Consider the following 11,424-nt stretch of genomic DNA (forward strand, 5'->3'; position numbering starts at 1 on the left):
TATTCAATCTGTAATCACACGAATCTCTCCAGTCTCTGAACGGCTAGTTTATATGCATATAACTGCGTTTTTCATTGTACACACTTCAGACTATAGTGTCCCGTATAAATAAGTAGGCAACTTAATGCATAAAGTGCATGAAACACGTGAAGTAAATGATCTTAAGGCTTGTCGTGCTGTTTTGTATGTTATTCCCCTCCCCCAGCTAAATTACTGTGTAATGGTTTTTAATCAATGAATATATTTTTACATTAGTTATGTTACATTTTTACAGACTTTTTAATGTAAAGGTGCCAATACTTTTGTCCCCTCTTTTGGGGTCTGCTTTCCCAGTACCAATTGTGAAGTCATATGGTGGTTTCATAAGGTCCACAGAGAGAGAGACACACACAGACCAACTGCACCACCTAGCCTTAAATCTCAAGCCATACTGAACAAGAAACCTTTGAAAATCCCACAACACAGCCTGTGATTATTCCTGCATATGCACAGCTCCACCACCACTAAATCACCCTGTGTATTGAAAAAGGGCATTTGAGACTTGAGCAATCAGGTAACCAGTAATAATTAAGAAACCCTGGCAGACAGGCTCACAGGCACTGCTGTCGCGAAGTACCTTTTGACGAAATGCACCACATTAAGCAGGCTATAGACATTGACACATTAAGGGATCAGGCACAGTTTTTTTTTTGCCTGGAGACATCTAATGGCCAACTTTCTTGCAAGCCACTGGAGACAGCAATTAAATGTGCCAGCTGCCAGGTCTAGGATCTGATACAACAAGCTGCTAGGTACGGAAATTTGCTGAAACACACAAACATGCTTTTGGTATTGTTCAACCACATTTGTGTGCCCATTTATGATTGCTTTGACTTTTGGTACCTTCAGGACTTTCAAAACACGCTTTCAATGTTGGACTTCAAATACACTCCCTGCAAATTGTAGTCATCTGTCTTCTCTAAAGAAAATGTCACAAACAGTATAAGCCCATTCACACTACCACCTAATCACACTGTTAGTTGTGTTAGTTGGAAATAACTTGTTAAAATGCAGCAGTGATGTAAAGTTGCAGGAAGTGTAGTTGATCACCTGATAGTAGCTTCACCACGTTATCTTTATCAGAAATAGAACAATACTGTATTAGTCTAACTGTATTATTTTAATTGATCCTTATTAGTACATAATATAATGTAATATTATGTATTACCCTGCAATAATTCAATAAACCTAGGATATTGTATAGTTATCAGCTTTGGTAGGTTCTGCAATTGGAGTGTGTTTTATTTCAACTGCACTGTTTAGTTCACCAGTAAACAGAGTCTTCAGGAGCTGGTCTAGTGTAGATTACAGAGTAGGAGGAGAGGGAGTTTAGGGCAGTGGGATTCAGGGAAGGAAGTTCGGCTGTTGAGTCAGTCGGTCTTCTGTGAACACCAGAAAATTCAAGTACTCTGAGAGGTCTTCTTAGTTTTGTACTTTAAAACAAGGTAATGCAAACTGATTTGTATAAATCCAATAATAAGAGTCAAATAGTTAAAATAGTTTACTTACAAGGGTACTTCCAGAAAGACTTGTGTAAACAGCTTCCATGCGAATACTAAGACTGCCAAAATGAAGCAATTCCGTATGGATTTATATATATATATATATATATATATATATATATATATAGATGTTTCTTTCAGTGAAAAACATTCTGTTATGAAAAAAATGTATCTAGATCAATAATGTCAGAGATTGTAAAGTCAGGGAACTTTTCATCAGTGCTGGGTGAACTTTTTGAGTGTATTCAGTAACAATAGTAATACAATATATATATTTAAATCACACAAGTGATGGTTTGTTACTGTATCACTAAAAGAAACAGAGCAAATGACTAACAAGTTGTAGAGAGGACTCTCTCTCTCAGGGGTAAGTGTCTTGTCAGAACATGGGCCTGGTTGTTCTTAACATAGTGATTCTCATTTGATTGATAGGAGTGAAAATGGCAGACTGTGACGGAAATATAATGAGTTCTGGTTGTAAATCTCCCTCTCAACCTGTGAGGGCACTAAGTAGCGAAAGGGAAAGGCTTTGGACAGGTTGGCCTGACAGTTCATTCCCTGGGTCGGGAGGTCAGTCAGCCTGGAAAAAGACAAGACTCCGTTGCAGGAACGTATTGACCTGGAAGGTAAACGAGGTAGCAGCTGCATGCAACAGAGTCAGCTGCAATCGTTTCCCAAGGGGTCATGCATAACCGCATAAAAGGGGACGGAGAATTGTAAATCTTTTCCTTCATTTTTGGTTTCGAAATAGACCCAGAAGGACCCGTGCACGGTGTATTAAAAGTATCGTGAGTGTTTGTTTTGTTTGTCTTGTCTATAATTGTTACTTGTGTGTTTATAGACAGATAACACGTTCCGGAGCTGTCGCTAAGAGCCAGCACTGAACCCGGAACAGCACTGCACTATGTGTCACTCTTTAAACTGTATCACCCACCACAAGCACTACAGCACGCACCCAGGACTGGTGACCGTGGTTGTATATTGTGGGAGAGATACTGTGTTTATTGTTTAGGGCTGCAATCCCTGTTACTGTTCTCCGTGTGTTACGCATCGCTGTGTATAACCAGAGTTTATTATTTGGTCACCAGACCTGGATTATAACGAAAATAAAACGTCTATTTTCCATACCGGATTACAAATCTCTGTCTGTTTATTCCTGCACTGCAACACCTCTGCACCTGTACATAATCAGCAACCACTTTGCCACACAGACACAGTAGATATGGAGGGGTACAGTTTGCAAGGGGAAATAAAACACCTTGTAGAGTTTATAAATAAATTGCATTACTTATCGTTCCTGTCCTCTGTGCTATGTGTACTGTATCGTCACAATATCTCTCATATCTCATGCAAGAATATATGTCATCTATCCCCAGCTGATTTATAGTTGTTTACACAATCAATCAAGGCTACATCTGGTCCCAAGTATCTAAACATAAAGTAGATTGCTTCAAATGTCAATTGAATAGCTTTTTTCTCTTACTATTGTATGCTGTTTCTACAAACTGAGTGGTTCTGTGTTCTGTTGCTGCAATATTAAATAATTATCATTACATACATGGAGGGGCTGTCAAAGTAAAACACAGGTTTAGAAAAACATGTTGCTAACTCAATATTAGAGGTACAGAACCCCAAATAGCACCATGAAATAGAGTAGCGTGTCAGAGGGGGTATCCCACTATGGTGTTTATAGTCATGCTTATGGGCAGAGCAGCTGTAGCTTGTTCACAACGGGGGACTCGGTTGTCAGGCAAGATTGATGTAGGGCTAAGCAAACAAGAGCAAGCGAAGGTATGTTGTGGTGCCCATTAAAGAAACAAGAGCAATTCAGCCACTCCTGCCTACTGTTCAAAGCCTTTTAATAAAGCAGCACTGTTAAGCCTACTCCGGTAGTTTAGGGTAGAAACTCACTGCCCTGTGTCGTCCTGAAGCCCCGGTCACCATTACAATAGCAAGGGAAATTACATTGGAAGTGACTTATGCTTTAAAATGTAAAAAACATGTTTTTTGGTTGTTTTTTAAAAGCAGACATTAAGGGGTTAAAGTAAGCTCTTCTCTCATAATGGGACCTGGCTAGGAAATAGTGAGAATTTAACATGGTCACATCATGCCGACCAAAAACCTTGGGAACATTACCTTTAATAGCTCCCCTTTAATCTACTGTCCACAGCAAGAAATTCATTGGGTCAATGTGACAGTGTGAAATCTCCCTGGAGACCAGCTTGCTGCTTAGTCGCATACACAGACGGTCCATTTAATATTTATCGAGGTCTGGAGTAATTAAACCCTAAAGCTGAATTCCATACAACTAGGCTGCAAAGACTCGTGAGATGAATTCCTTTACCAAGAAAAGGGGGCATTTTGTTCCAGAATTACAGGGACAGAACAGAAACACATTGCAAAGGCTCATTTAAAACAGTCACAATTGTTATGCATTATAGAACAGCGTTTGCAATCTGACTCATAAAAGTCAGGAAATTACAATGCATTTTAAGAATTCCCAAATCTCACTCCTAATTTTTTTTAATATCACACTTATTTGGATATTCTGTCGTTGGCATGTCTGCATCATGCAACATTCATAGCACAGCTTCTGTAAGTGAAACACTCCAAGAGATTAAATAAATCCTTGCTGATCCAATATAGTGTATGACAGAGATAACAAACATAAATACACATCAGTTATACCTACCCATCCTTTGCTACGTACAGGTATTTTCATATACAGACCTAAAAAGTAAAACAATTGTATACTGTAGTTTTGTTGCACACACATTAAGAAATGGTATAGCCCAATTACTGATACTCCTAACATAAGAATTAAAGCATGTAACACACAATCCAAAAAAAGTAACCAGTGAAATAAAGTTTAACCAAACTGTTTTTTTTTATTTTTTTATTTGACTCAGATTTTATGATTAAGTTCTGAATCTACAGACGTGCTCAAATTTGTTGGTACCCCTCCACAATGCAAGAATGCACAATTTTCTCTGAAATAACTTGAAACTGACAAAAGTAATTGGCATCCACCATTGTTTATTCCATATTTAATAGAAATCAGACTTTGCTTTTGATTTTTTATTCAACATAATATTGTAAATAATAAAACAAATGAAAATGGCATGGACAAAAATGATGGGACCGCTAACCTAATATTTTGTTGCACAACCTTTAGAGGCAATCACTGCAATCAAACATTTTCTGTAGCTCTCAGTGAGACTTCTGCACCTGTTAACAGGTAGTTTGGCCCACTCTTCCTGAGCAAACTGCTCCAGCTGTCTCAGGTTTGATGGGTGCCTTCTCCAGACTGCAAGTTTCAGCTCTTTCTATAGATGTTCGATAGGATTCAGATCAGGACTCATAGAAGGCCACTTCAGAATAGTCCAATGTTTTGTTCTTATCGATTCTTGGATGCTTTTAGCTGTGTGTTTTGGGTCATTATCCTGTTGGAGGACCCATGATCTACGACTGAGACAGAGCTTTCTGACACTGGGCAGTACGTTTCGCTCCAGAATGCCTTGATAGTCTTGAGATTTCATTGTGCCCGGCACAGATTCAAGGCACCCTGTGCCAGGCGAAGCAAAGCAGCCCCAAAACATAACCGAGCCACCTCCATGTTTCACTGTAGGTATGGTGTTCTTTTCTTTGGAAGCTTCATTTTTTCGTCTGTGGACATAGAGCTGATGTGACTGGCCAAAAAGCTCCAGTTTTGACTCATCTGTCCAAAGGACATTCTCCCAGAAGGATTGTGGCTTGTCAATATGCATTTTAGCAAATTCCAGTCTGGCTTTTTTATGTTTTTCTGTCAAAAGTGGAGTCCTCCTGGGTCTTCTTCCATGGAGCCCACTTTCGCTCAAAAAGCGACGGATGGTGCGATCAGAAACTGACGTACCTTCACCTTGGAGTTCAGCTTGTATCTCTTTGGCAGTTATCCTTGGTTCTTTTTCTACCATTCGCACTTCTGTTCAATCTGGGGTCGATTTTCCTCTTGCGGCCGCGCCCAGGGAGGTTGGCTACAGTTCCATGGACCTTAAACTTCTTAATAATATTTGCAACTGTTGTCACAGGAACATCAAGCTGCTTGGAGATGGTCTTGTAGCCTTTACTTTTACCATGCCTGTCTATTATTTTCTTTCTGATCTCCTCAGACAACTCTCTCCTTTGCTTTCTCTGGTCCATGTTCAGTGTGGTGCACAGAATGATACCAAACAGCACAGTGACTACTTTTCTCCATTTAAATAGGCTGAATGACTGATTACAAGATTGGAGACATGTGTGATACTAATTAAAGAAACTAATTAGTTTGAAATATCACTATAATCCAATTATTTATTATCTTTTCTAAGGGGTACCAACAAATGTGTCCAGGCCATTTTAGAATATCTTTGTAGAATAAGCAATAATTCATCTCTTTTCACAGCTTCTTTGCTTTATTCTATGACATACCAAAGGCATGCAAGTATACATGATAAAATAGCTTTTAATTTCATCACTTTTCAGGAGGAATGAAGCATTATTTCAATGAGCTGTAAGGGTACCAACAAATTTGAGCACGTCTGTATTTGGCAATTGAGCTGTACGTTATAAGAGTGTTGCTTGCACTGCAGTGCAAGCACTGCAGTGTTCCTTGTTGGGATGCTTAAACATTAATTAGCAACAGTTTACAGGGAGGGAACAGGTACATCAAATATTATCTTTTAATTGCTGTACTTTCCCTGCTGAAGTCCTACTGGCTTGGAAAGCAGCGGTATCTAAGCAGGGATTGATGTGTTGTTAAAACCCTAATGTCATTTGTAATGGTTATAGGAGAAGTTGGCCATTTGATATATTCTATAATGAAAGCATTTGTATTCTTGAAACTAGCTTAACATTTCTCCTTGTAATTTGTATTTGTTTTATTGTGCTCCTGAAAGGCAAGGAAAACATACCTGACTGGTGACTGTAATGGTGGTGTTGATTATGGATTATATGAACAGTAAACATTTAACAACATGAAGCTGCAACTGCTGTTTTATTAGCTTTATGTTATAGTTTAGAAGCAACGTAATTTAGGCAGAACGTAATTGTCCCAGATGTCTATTTTAAAAAAGAAAAGACGTGTTTGCTGTAACACGTGTTTCTTTCACAATAGCACATTTGAAGACCTGTTTAGCTAATGGAAGTGCAACATGGGTAAAATGTATTTTGTTAGCTACAATTAATTTAAGATCATTAGAAAATATTTGTGTTGTTATCCTTTTTGCAAAAAAGGGTAAAAGATAATCTAATGTCAAATGCATTTTTCCAATTAAAAACAATTTTACTTGTCCCCATTGCTTCACTATATCTAATGTATATCTATATCAACTTACTTGAAAAAGCTGCATGCAAATTAACCACAAAACAAACTTTTATAGTCAGGGGCTTTTTGGGTGCACTTTTTTTTTTTTAAAGTGTTCTGAACTCATTATATGTCAGTCATGCTCTAGACAGAACTGTCCAGGGGTGATCTCTGGCTAGCATCGGTCTCCAGAGAGCTGACCTTTTCACCGGCTCAAAATTAATTGGGCTAGTTTTATTCCATTAAGTATTTCATAAAGTTTCCTAGCAGGATAGATAAAGCCTTTGGCATTTTACAGCAGGATGTCAAAAATGTTTTACTGATACTTCCAATTAGAGGCTACAAACAGACTTGTTTTTACTGGGCGAGAGTTTTGTGTGTTCAGCAAAAAAACAAAACAAAATAAAAAGCATAAGCATAAGCATAAGTTAGGTGTCCCATTTATGGGCAACAATATCACCATTAGGGGCCATATTATGCAAAGCAGCTAAACCATGTGACATGTTACACAACCGTGTACTGCAAGGGTTCTTGAGGAATTGTTTCAAATATGCAATTAAGGGTATAGTTGAATAGAATAGCCCTTGCTGTTTACAACTGGTGCAGTGTGTATAGCCTGGATCAGTTAGCTGCAAACTATATGCTTATAAAATAGGTAGAATCAAAAGTGTATCATCATTTAAAACCTGATAGTATGTGACTACTGCAGGGCTAGGCAACCTTTGCTGTTCCATTGTTTTCCATCTGCAGGTCTTTGTTCCTTCACTATTTAATTGTTCCTGCTGAAAATCAATTACATGATGCATTATCTGGTTGGAATGGCTGCTTGTCTTTCAAAAGAATGGACTGGAAGAGCCCAAGTTGCCTACCCCTGAACATGTTAATGATCATGAAACAATTCTTTTTACAAACCTGCCCCATTCCATCCTAACCTCTTTAGGGAGCATCTGTATTCCAGACTGCAGGAATAGCAAAAATCCTTGCAGACAACTGCAAGGTCCATTACTAGTGACTGATGGGGGAAGGCACTGGCTTTAGAGATGTGTCATATCTGATTAGCATCTATCTGTACAGACAATAACCCACCAACAGTGAGCAGGCGGTTATGAAGGATGGATTATCACTGAGGGTGTCATTCTGTATGTTTCATATACATTTATTCCAATATTTGTTTGACAAGCCTGCCCCCCTCCTCGTGGCTAGATTCTACAGCTTGTAAAGAAAAACAGACAGCATCTCTTACAGCAGTCCCTAATCCCCATCCCTGAAAGCTGGTTTTACAATTATATCTTCCTGCGAAACACTGACTCAGCAAGTGAAGCATCTGCTCTGCTTGTGAGGGAGGGAGAGAGAGAGAAGGGGCTTAAAAAATAATCAGCATGTACAATCTATAACTTACTTGTTAAAGTGATTGTAGCCAACAAAACAATGTCATTGATATTACCTGATATGCACTGCAATTCGCTAACTAGATCTCAAGTGTGCAGCTTTGAATGAAATGCATGTTCATTTTCCATTTAAAACATCATATCTCGTACTACTTGAGGTTAAAGGAAGTTTCAATTTCCTCTGACTTTTTCATAGCATTTACTAGGTCAATTTACAGCAGTGTCTTCTGGGAAATAATGTAACTATCTCAAAGCATGTTAGTCAACAGGACAAGCAGCGTATTGATTACTGCAAGACCGTCTAAAAGCATGGCTTGCAAACAGAGATTTCTTAACCTAGAGTAGAACCTGATTTCATGATTTAAAAAACAAACAAAACATGCATGCTTCTTCAAAACTGCACATTTGAGACCTTTATAATGAATAGATATGCATGGTGGAGAAAATGCAGAGCTATTTGTTTGCTGCAATTACTTTAATGTTGGTTGGTAATATTTGTGACTATAACATAAAGCAGAAATGGCCGAGTATTCATGGCATTTTATTAGTATTTAAAGCAATTTACCCCAAACTGGTATTAGATAAATTGATATGCTAATTCATTTTGCCAAAGCAGCATTTGCTCGCTCTGGTGCACTGATTTAGCCCCTCACACAACAGAAACATCACTGGGAAAAGCATGGATATAATCACATTTTTTATCGCAAAACTCAGCACGGTTACACTGCAATGCCTTGGGGGCTTTGTGCGTGTTGTCATGTTGAAGGGATTTAGCCAAAGTAGCAATAGGGTGGCAGGATTTGCAGATATTCCAACAAGCTGCCTCTGCGTTATTGAGCTGTTAAGAAACTTTAAAACAAAAAGAAAGTCTTTTCAAAACCTGGGATTAAACTGATATAAATACCTGCCTGGAAAGGAAATGAGCAAAAGGGTTTCAAGGAGGGGGAGGGAAGCTAACAGCAGCAGTGTGGAGTAGTGGTTAGGGCTCTCGACTCTTGACCGGAGGGTCGTGGGTTCAATCCCAGGTAGGAGACACTGCTGCTGTACCCTTGAGCAAGGTACTTTGCCTAGATTGCACCAGTAAAAACCCAACTGTATAAATGGGTAATTGTATGTAAAAAAAAAAAAAATGTGTAAAAAATAATGTAATATCTTGTAACAATTGTAAGTTGCCCTGGATAAGGGTGTCTGCTAAGAAATAAAATAATAATAACAGGCTGGATAGGATTTCAGTGACTGGGAAGTGCCATACTCTTTTGGTTTTTAGAAGTGAGAATTTAGGCTGGCAAAGGTGTAGTTTTCCTACTGTTTATTAGCACCAGCAACACATTTACCCCTACCCTGTGTGTAAATGAATCACTTTGAAAGGGTGCTTCACAAAGCAGTCCTCCTGATTCAGAAAAGTGTATTGTCCTGAAGACACACCAACAGAATCATTAACAGACCATAACAGTTAGTATTAAAACAAAAAAAAAAAGATAATTAAGGAGTGAATGGAGTTCATGTCCCACATTGGAACATGAGGGCATTACGACCCTGGTCAAGGCTGTTCATATAGCATCGCAATAGTTTAGGGGACATAAAAATGTTTAAAACAAAATTATTTGATGAAAATCATTAGAGGCTTAGTTGAAAAGCAGGCACTTGTGTAACTCTTTGCCACTTCTAAAGTTAAATGTGCTGAAGAAATAGGTACATTTCTGTTGGCAAACAAAGCTGAATCATGACTGTGATGGAATTGACCTTGGTACTTCCTTCTAACAAGGATGACCAACCTATAAGATTTTAGGAAAGTCAAATTAAAACAATCCCATGAACAAGCATGTCTGTTTTTTCAGGTGCTTGATCTTTTTTGATACTGAACAGGCTGTAGTGTTCAAAACACAACGCATTATGTTCCTAGTTTCCTACTTTGTTGCATGTATTCCTGCAGTATCTTTTTTCAACATAACTGCGATTGTTTTGATATTTTATTAACATATCCCTGGACATAAATCAGTTTTGACCAGTCGGTTTTGTTTCACATTGGTTATGCAGCGGGTCTTCTGAATTCACAACATCGGCAGCTTCAATACAACCTGTTCAATCAGAAACATCACTGGTGCCTGACTCCTCTTCCAGAGTTCAGCATTTTGGTTGTTCATATGTCCTACCTGCTTGCTCAGGTTCAGAGAGGCGGGGCAGACTTATGAATATGCTGGACAAGCCCCTATAATCACATCCGCTTCACAGACCCCCGCTCACTTCCAAACAAACCTGTCACTTGGGTTCTGCTGGGTTACAATGGGTTAAACATGTTACAGTGGTCAACTTAAATTAAAATATTGCTGTTTCTTCTCTACATCACTGACAATCTGCCCAGACAGAACTCTAGGGTTAAATCCTTTGACACTGAGCTCCTGGCTTTTCCATTGGATAATCTATTTTAAAGTAGATTATAGGCAGATTCTTCAGGGATTTCTTAAATCAGGACCATCATGAAAATGGGCATTTTCAGGGGATCGTGGTTTTGGACTTTGAGATCAAAAGATAGAACATTCTATCCAAAACTGACAGGGTTATCTAACCATTAGCAATTCGTCCAGGTAACGAGAAGTATCCCATTAAAGAACATCAAACTCACAAAATCATTCCAGAAACCTTATCTAATATGCGTTACCATCACTTTGGAGATACCACACTTTTCTGTAGGAAAGAGGCACATATTTTGTTAAACGTGTATTTGATCTTAATGGTATTTTCATAAAAACTGATGAGCGTCATGTTTTCAATGTCAGTGTCTTCATGTAACCTTACAAAGTTGACCGGAAGTGTAACATACATATCTGCATGGAGCACTAACAACTTCAGATAAATGACCATTAAAAACCTCAGCCTTACCATCATGTGTGTGTTTTTCATAAAGGAAAATCTGAGACCTATGATGGTAGTATATATTAGGTAAGAGGTAAGCTTTTCTGGAATTATTTTGTTAGCACCTTGTGCTTTAAGGACTCCTTTACAACAGCACTCAGTAGTCAATCATATAATAATAATATATGTTATATACATACGTGCATGTGTGAAAAGTTACTTTATGGGTCTGAGGTGGGTGACAAGTTATAAACCCACACACTTTTTATTGAGCCAATCAGATGAGTATGCAGGAGAGCTGTATCCAATCCAAATAACGTAA

The sequence above is a fragment of the Acipenser ruthenus genome, chromosome 21, assembly GCF_902713425.1.
Source record: "Acipenser ruthenus chromosome 21, fAciRut3.2 maternal haplotype, whole genome shotgun sequence".
Taxonomy (NCBI): Eukaryota; Metazoa; Chordata; class Actinopteri; order Acipenseriformes; family Acipenseridae; genus Acipenser; species Acipenser ruthenus.